This window comes from Columba livia, chromosome 3 (assembly GCF_036013475.1).
Source record: "Columba livia isolate bColLiv1 breed racing homer chromosome 3, bColLiv1.pat.W.v2, whole genome shotgun sequence".
Classification (NCBI taxonomy): Eukaryota; Metazoa; Chordata; class Aves; order Columbiformes; family Columbidae; genus Columba; species Columba livia.
In genome coordinates, this window is record NC_088604.1 from 117,011,922 (window position 1) to 117,027,052 (window position 15,131).

The following is a 15,131-nucleotide window of genomic DNA, read 5'->3' on the forward strand; positions in this document are numbered from 1 at the left end:
TAATGTAGGTGAGGCTTTTATTCGAAATTATGTTTTATCTTCCAAAGCCAGTTTTAGGCCATCTCCTTCTGAGGTTTGCAATGGTAAAACTATGGTAAGTCAAACATGAGACCTTAGCTACAACAAACCGTGGTTTACATAGAGAGTGAGACAGTTGTAACTACACATACTTCTGGTTTTATACTACTAATGATCTGCACGTGGTTCTTCAATCACTGAAGAACAGTATACTGTCTATAAACTGATCAATTCTGTACATGCAACATGCATTTGAGAAGTAATACTACTCCTGATGATACAGCTTCATATCCTGCTTAGGAAACACCAGCCTGAAAGCTGTTTTCAAAGTTACACAAATATGACATCTAATCTACTACGCAAATATCTATTTTGGAATCTTGACAACAAGGAACTAACTTTTTATGCTTCCATAACATTTGCAAGTTGGGGGGAAAAAAAGTGTTCTGCGTCAACAGGATCCTCCTCTTCATGGAAATTAAGTGCCAAAAATAAATATGGAATTCCCTCATGTGGCCCTGCTGTTTTCTTCACTGTTTTCCCATAGACTTTAAAAGGGAAGTCCACACTTGGATTTTAAAGAAATAAAAAACATTGCAGAAGGAAAAAAAGTGCTATTTCTACCACTTTCTAAGGTTTCAAATGATCTGCATGAGGTACACTGATAAAGCTAGTACAGCGCTTTAGGTGAGATGAAGTTTACGGATATTAGCCAGTAACTTTAACTGAGAACAGCTGAAAACAGACAAGCTTTGGACACAGAAGCCATATTTTTAGGACAAACAGAAAGAGCAAAATTGAAGCTAAATGGAGGTGATATTTGAGCTCTGGTTTTGTCTTTGAACTTCTACTGATATTCCTGAGAGGGCAGCCACACCTCATGGTCCCTAGGATAAAGAAGGCATTCTGTAGAGCAACAATAACAGAGGCACAGAAGAATGTGCTGGCTTAACTGCTGGGATTCTTCTATGATAAATCACAATCACAGAAACTAATTTTCACTCATTAATATCAAACATCACTAGGTAAGGCAGCCCTTCTCTCCTACTCCCAAGCTCTGTATGTATAAATCCCTGCACCTTCCACACATCCCCCAAAACTTCTCACTCTTCTACTTGCTGATTAAAAAAAATCCCTCAAGACTATCAGATGTCAATTCACAGGCCTCTTCCTAAAAGGACGAGATGGCTGAAGAGCGTGGGAAAAATGTCTGCGTGTTGGCTGCACCTGCAACACTCTGCATGCAGACATTCATGCTGAGGGTAAACAAGCAGTCAGCCAGGCAGCTATTTGCAGAGTGTGCTCTTACAAATGTCCACTTCATGTATAAATGCTGGAATTGAATACAACATTCATGCCTCTAAAGTGCAGAAGTTAAATTACGAGCTATATACTGCAGGCTGTCCACAGAGACATCCGTGAGACATCCAACCTGCCAGCCTAGGTCTGATGTGGTTACAGTTTAATGCAGATGCTCTGACTTTATTTTTAGTTTGTGTTTTATGCATCTACCTTTCCAGTACCAGTTTTGTGAGGGTACCAACCAAAATTAACTCCCTCTTGCTTCTCAGGAAAAGGGAAAACAGTTTTTAAAACCAACAAGAAGCAGTGAAGGAATTGCTAAATGTGGCCTTGACAGAGGGTTCCCCTCCTTTCCCTTCTCTGTCCAAGACCCATTGTTCCCAACAGACGTGGTGCCTCCTACGAGTGAACAGTCCACCAGTAAAGGTGTGGGGGTCAGTACCTACAAATGCTTTGTCATTGCCAAAGCCAGTGGCACGATGGCCAAAGAAGAGAAAAGGTGACAGTCCAGGAGAAGAGGAGGAGGTGGAAACAAACATCTGCTTCTTTTTTTTTACAGCAAAATATAAAAAACCCCAGCAATATTTTAAAAGATGCTGTGCTCTGCTGCAAGCTTAGTGATTCCTATCTCTGTATTTGTCAGGCCATTGCTTTATATTTGGTTAAGTAAACTTTGTATTTGGTTAAGTAAACTCAGCATACCAAAACATTGCCAAACATGGTATGCTAGTAACAGAATTGAGTCAAAAGGCATTGTTTGAAGGGAGGAATTCAGATGGAGGGCAGGATACTTGCATATAAAATGTCAATCAATTATGCAATCATCTGCATGACTCAGTAGATGTGAAAAATTATTGTCCTGAAGGAATGTGTTTAAAAACATACGGAACTATATTCTTTCTCCATAACTTTCCCCTATTCAGCACTTCCCTGTCAATCTAGCAAACACAAAGGAGCTTCAACACTGTTATGGATTACAGAACATTTCATTAAACCTTCATCTCTTGCAGGAAATGACAAGACCAGGACTGTGGCTGTTTCACCCTGGCTTCACTTCCCACACTGAGATAACTCCTGCTAGCCAAGTATGAAACTCAGTAACCTGCTAAACCTAGCCCTCCAAAAAAGGCTGTATTCCTTCATAGAACATCATCTCCTAACAGATTCCCCCCTTTTTTTAAAGTCAGGTAATGCGCAAAAGCTCCAGCCCTCCAAGTAATGGTCAGACACTTATACCTCCATCACTGTCATACAGCACATGTTTATACTACACATACAGGGATAGATTTTGAAAACGGCTCAATATTTAAGGCTTCAAAAGAATTTGACTCCTTTTTAGGCTCATGAGCAAAGCGCGTAAATTTTCAAGTGTTCAGCACCCAGAGAGAACAAACAGTCCTGTTCGGATCATTTGTAGAGCAATTGGCCATTTCTCAGAGGGTATAATCAAAAGCTGCTCCAGCTTTGTTCTTTTCAACAGCATTGCTGTCTAATGGCACCAAACACTTCCTGCAAAATAAAGATAATCTTGCTTTGCTTTTCAAAATAATCAATTTGGAAAACTGGGGCAGAGAACATGTGGAATGTATTAACTTGTCCTGATTTTCAGGAGGAGCTGTCAGCTGGTCTGTACAAGAGTAGGCCATTCTCTCCCTGTGTAAGTTTTGCATTTCAGGAATTTAGAAACTGGCCTGGGGGGAAGAATAATTCCTTTTCTGCTGAACTCAGATCTGAGGATCTGAGTTCAGAGATGCTTTCCCACTTTCTTTTCCCCTAAAAAATAAATTCTCTAAAACATGAGTATACTTTGATAGCCTGTGCAAGTCAGAAAAGCAAGTTTACATAGTCCTGTGCTTCACTCTACACAAAAGATGTTCCTCTTACAACTACAGTCAAGGAACAAGAGCCAAGTATGGTCATTGGAGCATAATAGATGCTCCAGAAAACAGTTTGCTGTTCAATACTCTTCTGAGAAAAACAGGTAAAGCAGAGACTTGACATAGTTTACCATCATTACTGTTCTTCTGATTGTTTTTCAGTATGTGTGCATGAGCATTTTTCTATAGGCAGTGCTATAGAAGCAACAAGTGGCTTAGTCATAAAACTGAATGCAACTTAAGCATAAAATCTTAAGACTTTCTTCTCTATTTTTGTTATTTTGAACAAGTCTTTTTCTCCTATTTTCTGCTGGAACCTGAAAAAATGGCTGATTTTAAGTACAGCTGTTGACTTAAGTTTTTGATAACCTGAACTTTACAAGAATCCGCTAAATAATGCACAGCAAAACCACAGGTGTGGAACTGAGGAAGAACAAAAATCAAACACACAAACAACACCTTAGGTAACAACGGGGAACCAGCACTGCTTGTAGGGCCTGGTTCCCATTCAGGAATTGCTAAAAAGCTACAAAATGTCAGTGGAATGGAGGCACTTTCACATCTCCTAATCCCTCCCTTTGCAAAAACCCCATGCAAAAGTGCTATCTATGCCTTCACTGCCAATACTAACACATTTAGTCCTTTGGTCAGTAATCTCTCCGCAGTGGAGCGGCATTTTAACCTTTATAACACTACAAGCAATGGTAACAGTTTTCAAATTCTTAAGGGTCAAATGTTAGCTTTAAATTGTGCCCCGGTAAACTTTTATACTTGCCTCACTTTGCCACTTCTCCCCTCTCCTACCCCTACTACCCCTCGTGGCAGCTCCTAAGTTTCAGAAAACTCAGCGGAGCTGTAACCTACTCTAATTTTGATGCTCATGTATTACAAAATACACTCACAGGCAAACCTGGGCATCACCCTTAAGTCAAAGCAATTCAGTGCAGACAGAAAATGCCAGAGAGTTTAATAGGGCAATATGAGAATACACAAAATAGGCAAGTAAACAGAACAGCAATCAAAGCTAAAATAGATAGTATAGAGATGGTACTGAAATCATCACTTACAGCACTGAGAGAAACTGCAGGAAAACCACCACACTGCAAAAGCATTACTTCAGCTCACGTTCAGCACAAATCGAAACCAAATTGCAATCCACTGAGAAAATGTGCTTCACTATTCTATGAGTTTACAAAAATGCAAAGACTTCACCTCTCCACTATCACATTATAGCCTTGTTTTCTAGCAAACTGCACTCAGATGTTGCTCCTCTGACATCATTAATCTCCATGGAAACCTCAGAATGACTGTTGGCCTGAAATAGGTTCTGTCATCCCAGATCAACTCAAAAGTAGTCCAGCAAAAGATCTTATATCTCATATTTTTTGCTGTATGATTTTACCAGTGAGCACAGCTGAAGAGTTTCAATTCCTGTGGCTGCTATGAAAGAGAACTTTCATTCCGAACAATCAGAATACACATAAAGTGAACTGTTTTTCCAGTTGAGGCTAAGATCCAGAGATTCAAAGATTACCTACTTCTAGAATAAGATGTAGACTTGAAGGAAAAAAAAAAGTTAGAAAATTATTAATGCTAGGAGACCAGGCTGCTAAAAATCTGCTATATATCTGCACCGCATTATCCCCTTACAAGAAGGGAACAGAACAGAGCAAAGAGACCTTCCTAAAAGTATTTATTAAAATTTACTTTTGGGGGTGATTAGGGAACTGTTCATTTCAAGTGGAATGAAAACAGATGGGTTGTGTTGGGATTTTCTTTCTCCTTCTCCATATCAACGCAGCCACTCGCCATGACTAATATTCCCAGCACCAGGTTAAGGCACTCACTCAGAGATGTTTTTCTTCACAAAGAGATTCTCCACAAAGGAGTTCTGTGCCGACTTCAACTGACTGAGACAGATATACTCAATGTCAGGAAAGCTGTTTTCTTGGCAAGAAGCCATAGACACAAATTGGTTCTACAAGGAAAATATACTGCCTGGGTGTATACAAATGCATAATATGTGATATATATATATAAAAATAGACTTATTATAGACCAAAATAGAGAAAGTAAAGTGCAAAAAGGGGATTTGAGACTTTCTTAGTTGCATGTGTCACACCACACTAAAATCTGCTTTCTTGAACGTAACTCAGTCATTGTTATGAATTTCCAGGAATAATTAACATAAATTGCCATGTAAATTTTTGAGACGCATGCAAGGAAAAGCAGAGAATAGGCAAAAGAAAACAAGGGAAAAGAATTTAAAATAGTACATGAGGATTTGTACTTGTTTCATTCATTTTCAGCAGTCTAAACAGGCATGCAGAAAGGATTACAGGACGCAATCCTAAGAAGAGGATTGTAACCTCTAGTTACACCTGCAAGTACTAAGACATTTCCAGAAAAAAACCCTATCATACTCGCTTGGGTCTGAACTACCCAACGTAAACTCTTACAAGGCATTCCCCTTATCACAGTTTGTTTCTCTTCAGGGCAGAAAACTTTTTTGTAGTGTATCTGTCCACTTTCAAATCCAACGAAGTCCTGGGGCTCTCTGTATGGCTGGTTTTTGTAGATACTGTGGTAATATGATAAAACAGAAATACCTCAAGACCAGGTTATTAGCAGACTCACTGACTTGAGTAACACCACTGATTGCTAATAACGGCAAAGGTACACTGTCAAGTCTGGAGGTTTTTGTTTGATTGCTTATTTTATCACAGCAGCATATAGATGCACACTATGCAGAACTGGCTGAGCTTGGTAGATGACTTACCTTTAACATCTACGTTAACTTTATGAGTTCATTTGTCAGTGAGTAAGCTGCTACACAAGACCTTAGATACCCAACAATGTCTGTAGAGAAGTCCGCATCAATTCATAAGGGGATACAAACATGCTCCTGAAGGGGAGCTTTGCTGTGTTTTACGGGAAACCAAACTGAGAGATCACAGGCCTTGCCTCTATGTCTTTGAATGGCAGGATTTAGTCTTTGCTAGCACTGGCCTCCAGGCAAGCTTCAGTTAATCGATCAACAAGCCCTCTGCATGCTTCATAAGTGCCGGGCCCTCTGCATACCTACTCTTTTATGAGGAAAGAGAAAAAGAGGATGGGAAGTATACATCTGATGAGTAAGATGCTGGACTGGGACCTTCAGCCACTAACTGAGGTGTTCAAAGCCACACACGCTCTAATTTTGTCCCTTCTCCAACTAATAAGCAGATATGAGAAAGCAGCTGCATGGTGGCATCCTTATTACTGAAGTGCTGGGAAAAGAGGAGTGAACTCATCAAAACCTAAAGGCTGAATGATGCCAGTTTTACAAGTGTCCATTTTTAGGGGCGCAGCAGGCTCTCACCTTTTTCTCATTGTGGAGGAACCAAATACTCTCCCAGCTTTGTGCTCGCTGCTGATTGTAAGCACAGTCAACAGGATGGCACAAAAAGAGCTTGTCTAACATGAGAAGAGAGAAAACCATATGTTAGGCTTTTGCTCCCCCTGGGAGTTCCCTGTAATTTGGTTTATGCTATACCTTACACTTGCTAACAATATAATGTCACCTATATGGTTTGGATTTTTGGCTAGGAGAGAAACAACAAAACACTGGATATTAACTCTTAAAGAAGTATCCATCCAATAACATGATGATCATATGAGATGTGATCAAAGATTCTACTATCAAAAGTGGCCATGAGGTGAAACCTAGGGTAGCATACTTGATCAGACCAAGACTGTAACTATAGTCTCCTGCAGTTCGGTGCTTGGGAACTTTGAGCCATAAGCAGTATTTTTGTGCTAAACAGCTTTCTTGATGGGTTTTCCTTTCATGAGTTTGTAATTCAACTTATTAAATTCATAAGAACAAGCTCTAAATAACAGTAAATCAAGAGAACAGATACATAGTCTAATCTGCTAACTGTGACTAAAACTCCACCCTTGGAACCCAGGCACAGACATTCAAGGAAGGACAGCAGTGGGATTGCTGCCTCCACCTAGCTCTGTATCTTTTCCTCCAGGCCTCCCTTCATTTTTATGATGGCCTCAAAGCTACGGAACCACAGTGCAACTTGAGAATACAAAACCCTTCAACCAGAAGAATGACTCAGTGAATTAGATTAGAACTAGAGCAATAAATTGCTGGTTGTGGTTTTTCCCCTAATTGTGCAAGTCTGGCCCACCTTCCTGTTCTCTGGCTCAGCTCCTACCTTTGAGAGTATGAAGTTATGAAGCCTTAATAACTCTGCTGCTAGTATGAAGGAGAAATTGCTAGATTCCTTCTCCCAAAGAGGCTTTTATGAAACATTTAGACTTCACCAGCTCAGCAAACAGAATACAAAACGCTGCCTGTAGCAGAGAACATCAAGTTACGATATACTTGAAAAACAGAAAGAAAGGCCAAGTAAATCCTTTTGCAGCAACTGATGTTAAATTTCACAAAGGGGGTACTGAATTTTACGTAACAAACAACATGTCCTGGTTGCTTTTGTTACTCATCCTCCCCACAGTAAAATGTCTCATTCTGATCTTAAAACAATTAACTGCAACAAACAAAAGAAACAGGAATAAACAAACAAACAAACATAAAAGACAACAGAACTTCCAAGCATTTATGGAAGAGACTGAGGACCAAGACAGGTAACCTCCGACAGAAGGGTGACATATGTGTCCTTGTGAGGCAAAAGCTCTGGCTATACAGGAGCCTGACATTGTCAGGCAACTCACCCTGAAGCACCAAGGGTGTATCAAAACGAGGAGTTTATTAATTGCTGTAGAGTCACTGTGCCTTTTTCTTAGAAAAGAAGCACCAGGGAAAACTCAATTTTTTTAAACAAACTTTGTATTTTTTAAAAATTGCTTATTGAATATGAGCTCTCACTCCCAGTATTTCCAGCAAGCTGCTGTGCTAAACTGATCTCCCCCACTGTGCAATCTTGTGTACTTAACTAAAATTTAAAAAGTTCTCCAACATCTCTCCTTTCAAGGACTTCATGTGCAGGTTTATATCTCCTGAACTGTTGTGAGAAACCTATTTGACTCCAATAAATGTTTAAACAGGCTTCCAAGCTACACATAAAATACTGTAAGCCAGCAAGGTGATCATAAGGCTTAATTACAGAATGCAAATGCAGTTGATTAAGAGCCGTCATAAGTCACAGAATCTCATTACAGGTTTAGCACTGGACTCTGATGCTAAAGTTTTAGTTCTAAGTAAAGACTTATTTATACTTCTTAAAGAGCACTTGAAGTTAAAAGTCCAAATGTAACCTAGTCACTCTGGTTATTTTTAATTTTAAATAATTAAAGACAACTTTTCATTGAGGATACACACACACATATGCATCCATATGCACCAAACAACCCCTGCAGCTCAGTAACAATACAGATCCTTTCTGAATTGTGGGACAGCCTGGATATTGAGTTCTACCATAGCCAAATACCTCATTATCCACTCAATTTCTGAACAGCATGGATTCTCTTTGGCCCCATATGAATGCCAAATAAAGACTTCTGTTGCTGCTAGTCAGTCATCATGCTACTGTCTACTATTTCAGCCTTTGGGAATACAACATCCACCCACAATTTCTCAAGTTTGTATTAGTAAACTCTGCCTAGCATTAGCTGTATTTCCAGGAAAACAGTAACAATTTTCAACTGTTCTAATAACTGTTTTAAGCTTTAATAGTAACAAACAGATTCAGTTTAGGCACTATCAGTGACACTCAAATCATGTGCAATAGTAAAAGGGAAAACCAAAACAGAGCAACACCCTGGTATCTCTATGGAGAATATGGAGCTGGGAATATGAGATGACAATGCTGAGTTGTTTGGCCTGGAGCTGAAACTATTTTATGGGTGAAAAAGGCAATTCCATGAAATGCCTGTACCAGGCAGTACTCCCTTTTCCCTTGCCTCTGGGCATACTTAGACTTTCCAGCACAGTACTGATTGCAGAGAAAAGGATTGAAACTTTGTCCAGTGCCCACTATGAGATTCACTTAAGTGATCCAGAGACCCTGATGACGCTGGTCAAGCAGATGAGGGCATTTAAGCAGAATGGCCACTCTGTAGTGATTGTTGTGAAGTTTATAACTGAATCTCAACCCAGTTTCGCCAGGAAATTTATTACTCAGAGACCACAGAAATGTGCTTCCGTAACACACAGATATGCATTAAGGAGCAAGACATTCAGGTGCACCACAAAGAAGTGTCTTCAGGAATAGTTACTTTCCCTTGGGCTTGAAATCTTGGATTTTCTGTATGAAAAAAAAAAAGTACTTCTAGACATAGGCCACTGATCCAATATTTCTTATTAGTCTACAGGCTTTGCACCTCAGCAGTTTCATCTGTTGCCACTGTTGCATGACAATCATCCACAGCAACAGAGTTCTACATTCAATCATGAAGATATCTCCCATTTAGCAGGAGCAAGAACTAGATGGAACATCTGATTGAATTTTTGTTGGCTTGGTTTTGTGATGACAATTACTGAGGTTAGTATGAATCAAACAAGAGACAGGCAAGTGCAAAAGCAATGTTACAGTTTCGTTAAGCTGCAATTTGGGAGTGCTTCTGGAATCCCAACAACCGCTTAGGCAGCCCTGCTGTACAAAAGTGCATTTTTACTCACTGCTTCATCAAGTTCTTCCTCATAAGCTGGTCATTTACATGGTCATGACCCCTATGCTGTCACAAACTGGGCAGGCTCTTGTTGTGGAGAGCTATCTAACAGGTATCTCAGAGTTTACCAGCCACCAGTTTTCCAACAACTCACACCCCACATGCTACAGTCGCTCCCCACTGTTCCCCAAGCTGCCGCCTCAATTAATAAAGATGTTACTTTTGGGTCTTGGCTATCTTAAGCTATTGGATCAGGTTACAAAAACTTACAGTGACAGTACCAGCTCCCTGACCTTCCTTCCAACATCAAGGAGTTGTTCGCGTCTCCATGACACACATTCTACTCTAACAGTGATGACATCACAATACAAAAAAGTGTGTGTGTTCTCCTTTGTTGTTTAAGGACAAAACTGTCACAGTTTGACATCTCCACAGAAACCAGAGAAAGATGGTAGCAGTCTGAGATTTCAAAATATTTTAAGCCAATACTGCTGTGAAACACAAAAGACCAAGAAATTACCTGCCAAGGTAACAGCCTCTTTGTTCTGATACTCTTAATCATTTTCATTTTACAAATTACATGATAATATATGTGAAGCCAAGTCATTTATCCATATACATGGATACAATACTCCACTCCAGTTTAAACTGATATATTGAGAGATAATCCATTAGCACCACATTTGCAATTTCTACTCAACTGTAATTTCTGGTTTACAAGAAAGCAACTTACAAAGCAGTTCTGGACTGGATGAATGAACAGTGGTCTAATTAGACTGATGTGCTGGGAAACTCTTCCTTCTGTGAAGCAATAAAACAAAAAGATGATCAATATAAAAGCCGGTGGTGTTATTTGCTAGATGTCACTATCAGCAAAAACACCGCTCCCACAGTCCACCAAAGGAGAGTATCAAAAGAAACACTTCAGAATTGGATTTGGCTATATTACTGTTAAATTTTTCATGGGAAACGCTTTGCTATATATCCTTGCATAGAAAAAGATCAGCCATGGTTGGTAGCATTGGAAGCTCTGGATGAAACATGCCATTCCCCACAGCACCATGCCAGGACAGTTTTAAACATTCATAAAGCATCCTGAATGATTAATAATCATCACAAAGGAGCAGCTGAACAGTGCTGCCACATTTATATCTTCCCAGAATAAATGCTAGCTGATTTTAATTGTGTTTCGTGTCTTCCTTAGACGAGCAACAAAGTTGAGAAGATTTCACTTCAGAATGAGAAACAGACAAGCTTCAGTAACAGACTTGAGTAGAGTAACAGACTTGAGTAGAGCATGAGTAGTACAAAATATGAGGACAATGACCCTCCTGCACATCCATTTCTAAGGTTTCTAAGCATCCTCTGCAATGTGGCCATGTTCCACCCACAAGTTATTGCAACTAAAACATTTAGCAAGAACATGTTAGTATGATCTGTATTTCCATACCACCTCAGAGCGGCAGCCATAGGCCACACGCTGCTTTGTCTGGCATTGTACCAAAACAGAACCAAAGTTATTCTGTCTCCCAAACAGCTCATGGGAAAAGTTGCCAGAGACACTCATAGCTGAAGTGGAGTGGTACGAGGGGTATTGGAAATAACGAGATAATATTTTCCACACAAGAGTCTCCAAACAGTGGGTTGTTTATAGAAAAGAGACTTTATAGGAAGAACTGAAGAAGGATAACAAGGCAGTTTTTTCAGATGCTATAGTGGCATCTTTTGCTGCAGGATGCAGTAAAAGTCAGAGTATAAAGGTCTTGAGTTGAGAATGGAAAAAATGAACAACCAAGGCTTGGGTCCTGGATGGATCAAGGGTGAGAGAATGTTTCTTACTACTGAGAGAAACAGAGCAGAAGTGACAGTCAGTGTGAATCATGGTGAAGAGTCCTGAAAGTACAGAAGAGCAGTTTATGTCAGATGTGTAAGAAGCCAGGAAAGCAAGAAGCAAAAAGGGCAATGACACTATCGAAGGAGTAGGCTAAAAATTTTGGAATCATTTCAAATTAGTATGAATGAAGTAAGACTACATTTATCAAAGCAAGTTTGTTAACAGGAATGTGACATAATAAAAATGTATGCTTGTACAGATAGGAAGCTTTTTCCAACAAATGTTACAGCATCTGACCTACAATCCCCTCCAAGCAACAACCTTCAATCTGTGACCCAAAGAGATTTGAATAATACCTAAAATTGTCAGTCAGAGAAGTGTCATGGTGCTGCTCACAACACAAAGTAAATCAGGGGAAAGAGAGAAATAGCAGAGGAATTTAAAGGAGACCAATGAGGACAAGGCAGGCACCAAATAACAAGAGTGCATGAAAGGTAAAAACAGCTTTTAAATCCATGTACGAGTTTAAGAGAAAACTGAAGATGGAGAGGGAGACTGACTATAACCAAATGCGCCAACAGTAGATGGAGCTGTGAGATAAGACAAAAATATAAATTTTAAGGGGACCAGTTAAAATAGCATTTCTGAAAATGAAAGCCTAAAAGCCTGCCTTCAAGTTAAATCATGAAACAATCCAAAGAAAGCTGAGTTTGATACGAGTATGACAGCCACATCGTGTTAACAGAAGGAGCTGAAATGACCTGTCACTTCTTTCTCCTGCCCTTAGATCAGCAAACATTGCCCGTGCCTAATGCAGGTTAATCCCAGCTAGCTTCCTGTCAAACAAGTGCCAGGGTCAACCAAGCACCAGGCAAACACAAAGTCGACCTGACTTAACAACCATATTGAGGGGTCTTTCACATTCTTCATGCTCTGACGTCTGCACTATATGCTAAGACCATTTGAAATTTTTGATAGAAACAAAAATAAGAATTTTGTCTTGTTTTCGAGTTCTCTTTAAAATAAAACAACTATTTATGAAGAAGTCTGTTGATATCTGGAAAGGAATAAGTAATACTTTGAGGTAAGGGCTAATGAACAAAAATGATACATAAAAAGAAAATATCTGCAGAGGCAACTGGTATCACTATCACCATAAGGAAGTTTATAAATGGACTTCAACACAGGCTCTACTTCATATTCAGAGTCAAAACAAAGCTAGACAACTCTGCTAACTCCAGGTGGAACTATGAATTTGACTTGAATCTCTTCTGTAAACAGGAAAAAAAAATCTCCTCCTGGTCCTGCATACAATGGATTCCTGTATTAGGCAACAAACAGTGAGCCTGTCAAGGGTAAGAACAGATTCGTCAGGGATGTAACAACAGTTCCTAGGACTGATTTTGACACCTGATTCTTCTGTGAACATTCTCCAAAAGAAGCAACTTCACACTTATATGAAAATGAGGTATAAAAATGGAATTGCTTCTAGCCTTGTTCACCGAAAGAAAGATCCCAGTAATGGCCCTGTGGGAAGAAGTAAAATAATGGAAATTCTATATAATCTTTAATCTTTATTTCCATGAGGAAACCCCATCCCTCCCCCAACTTTACAAATTATCTCCAATCAGCCTTTGTCAAGGAAAGAAAAACTGCAACCAGCATTGCCACAAATCTTTTTGGAGGGCAGAACACACAAATGATCAATCAGGATTACCCAGGCTATTTTTTGGAGACCTGGAGAAGAGCCCACGTTCAAAAGCTTGTTTGCTGGTCTCATCAGTTAGCCTGATAAAAGACTATCTGCTCCTACAAATCTTGCTTCTCTCAAGGTAAAAAAGAAACAAATATTTTATATATAAAGCACCTGATTTGCAATAGTTACTAACAATTCACAAGAGGTGCCACGGAGGCCTAACTAGATTGCATGGTGCTAACTGCAGTCTGAGACCTACTTAAGCTATCAAACGGACTGTCAAATGGGAACTATACGCATAGCTAAAGAATAACAAAAGTATATGACTAATTTTGTCAACAATAACTGACTTGAAGTAGAGACTGAGTTTCAGTTTGTATTAATAATTACATAAATGGGTCCACAATAACACAGCTGGCCTGTTGTACATCATGCAATCTATTTCTCTTAAAGCTGAGCTTTAAGTCATGTTGCGTAATTTGTAAATCATCAAACTGAAAACGCTGATTGTATTATGCATGCCAGTACCCAACTAAGTAATTTCCAGACCCAGTGGAAACCACAGAACTCTTTGCAAGCCCTTCAGATTACTGATATTCATGCTAATTATTTGCTACTTCATAGTAATATATAGCTAGATGTAAATTACAACAAGTTAGGGTTGGTTAAGTCCTTTGTTATTTAAAACACTTTAACATGTTATCATTTTTCAAATCAGCATCATAGCAAAGGCACAAAAGGCACTACCTAATTCAACACACAACAGAAAACTGCCACTGCCAGACACTGTTCCTCACCACTACCAGCATAGAGGTTGAATGACAGAGGGAATCAGACAGGAGAGAATCCATCCTCACTTCAATCTGAGCACGGATTGCTGCCCCAGCTACCGACCGCACTGGCAGGCAGTAAATAAATCGCTTTTAACCATTGCTACAACAAATACAACAGATACACATAGACCCTTGCTTCACTTGTTTACGTCTAACCTAAAGCTGAAGCCACAAAAAACATGCATGATGAGTGAATGCACAGGTGGCTGCTGACACGTCCTGCATCCCACTGCAGAGCTTCTGCATCTCTCTCTGTCCTCAGTGAACCTCGCTCCTAAAGACTTGATCAATAAAGAGACAACAGTTAAGGGGTTAGACACACAGCTACCAACTTACTCAAACGTGAATGGCACTGCTAGTATATGAGCAGGAAAAGTAACCCAAAAAGGAGGGAACAGCAAGCATTTTCTCGTTGTTTCTAAAAACTCGAACATTCAATTGCTATAACACAATAAAAAATAATGGAGCAATATTTAAATCTAACACTTGCCAAAGCCAACAATACCAAATCTTCCTGGTTCCCCAGTGTAGCTAGTCTGCTGTACAGTATGCTAGAATTTTAAATATTTTACTGTTACTGAAGTAAAAAAAAATTTGACTGGAAGCACGGCAGTAGAATTCCAGGCAGAGCGGTAATTTCTGCCGTAATACAAGGACTGCTACACCATGTGGATGATTAATAAAACAGACAGAATTCACAATAACACTGCTGGATGGTGATACAGGAAGGAGGGAGAGGGGACCAGCAGCGCTCTTCTCTTTTCTTGAAGAAAAGTGGTCTTGATAGTTTTTATGACAGCTAAGTACTTCTGGCCAGATCAAGCTGATCAAATCTGCCTAATTTTGGCACCTAGTAGAAGCCACATTCTTAGAAAAAAAATCCTAAAAACCCTGTAGCAAGCAAATAGGAAAAGTGGGGGGTTTGTCCATCCAAGTTCAAACACCTGCAT

The 15,131-nt window shown here is 39.6% G+C and overlaps 1 protein-coding gene across 8 annotated transcripts in view; it reads right to left on the reverse strand.

Annotated features, from left to right (window-relative positions):
* The window catches only part of PLCB4 (phospholipase C beta 4), a 183,950-nt gene that overhangs the window by 105,288 nt on the left and 63,531 nt on the right, over positions 1-15,131 (reverse strand). For 6 of the 8 annotated variants that reach the window (XM_065059877.1, XM_065059875.1, XM_065059876.1 and 3 more), the window contains exon 3: positions 10,552-10,619. The exons of the other annotated variants lie outside the window; for them this stretch is intronic. The gene's annotated coding sequence lies outside the window, so the exon portion shown is untranslated. The remainder of the gene's footprint in view (positions 1-10,551; positions 10,620-15,131) is intronic. 8 annotated transcript variants of the gene reach the window in all.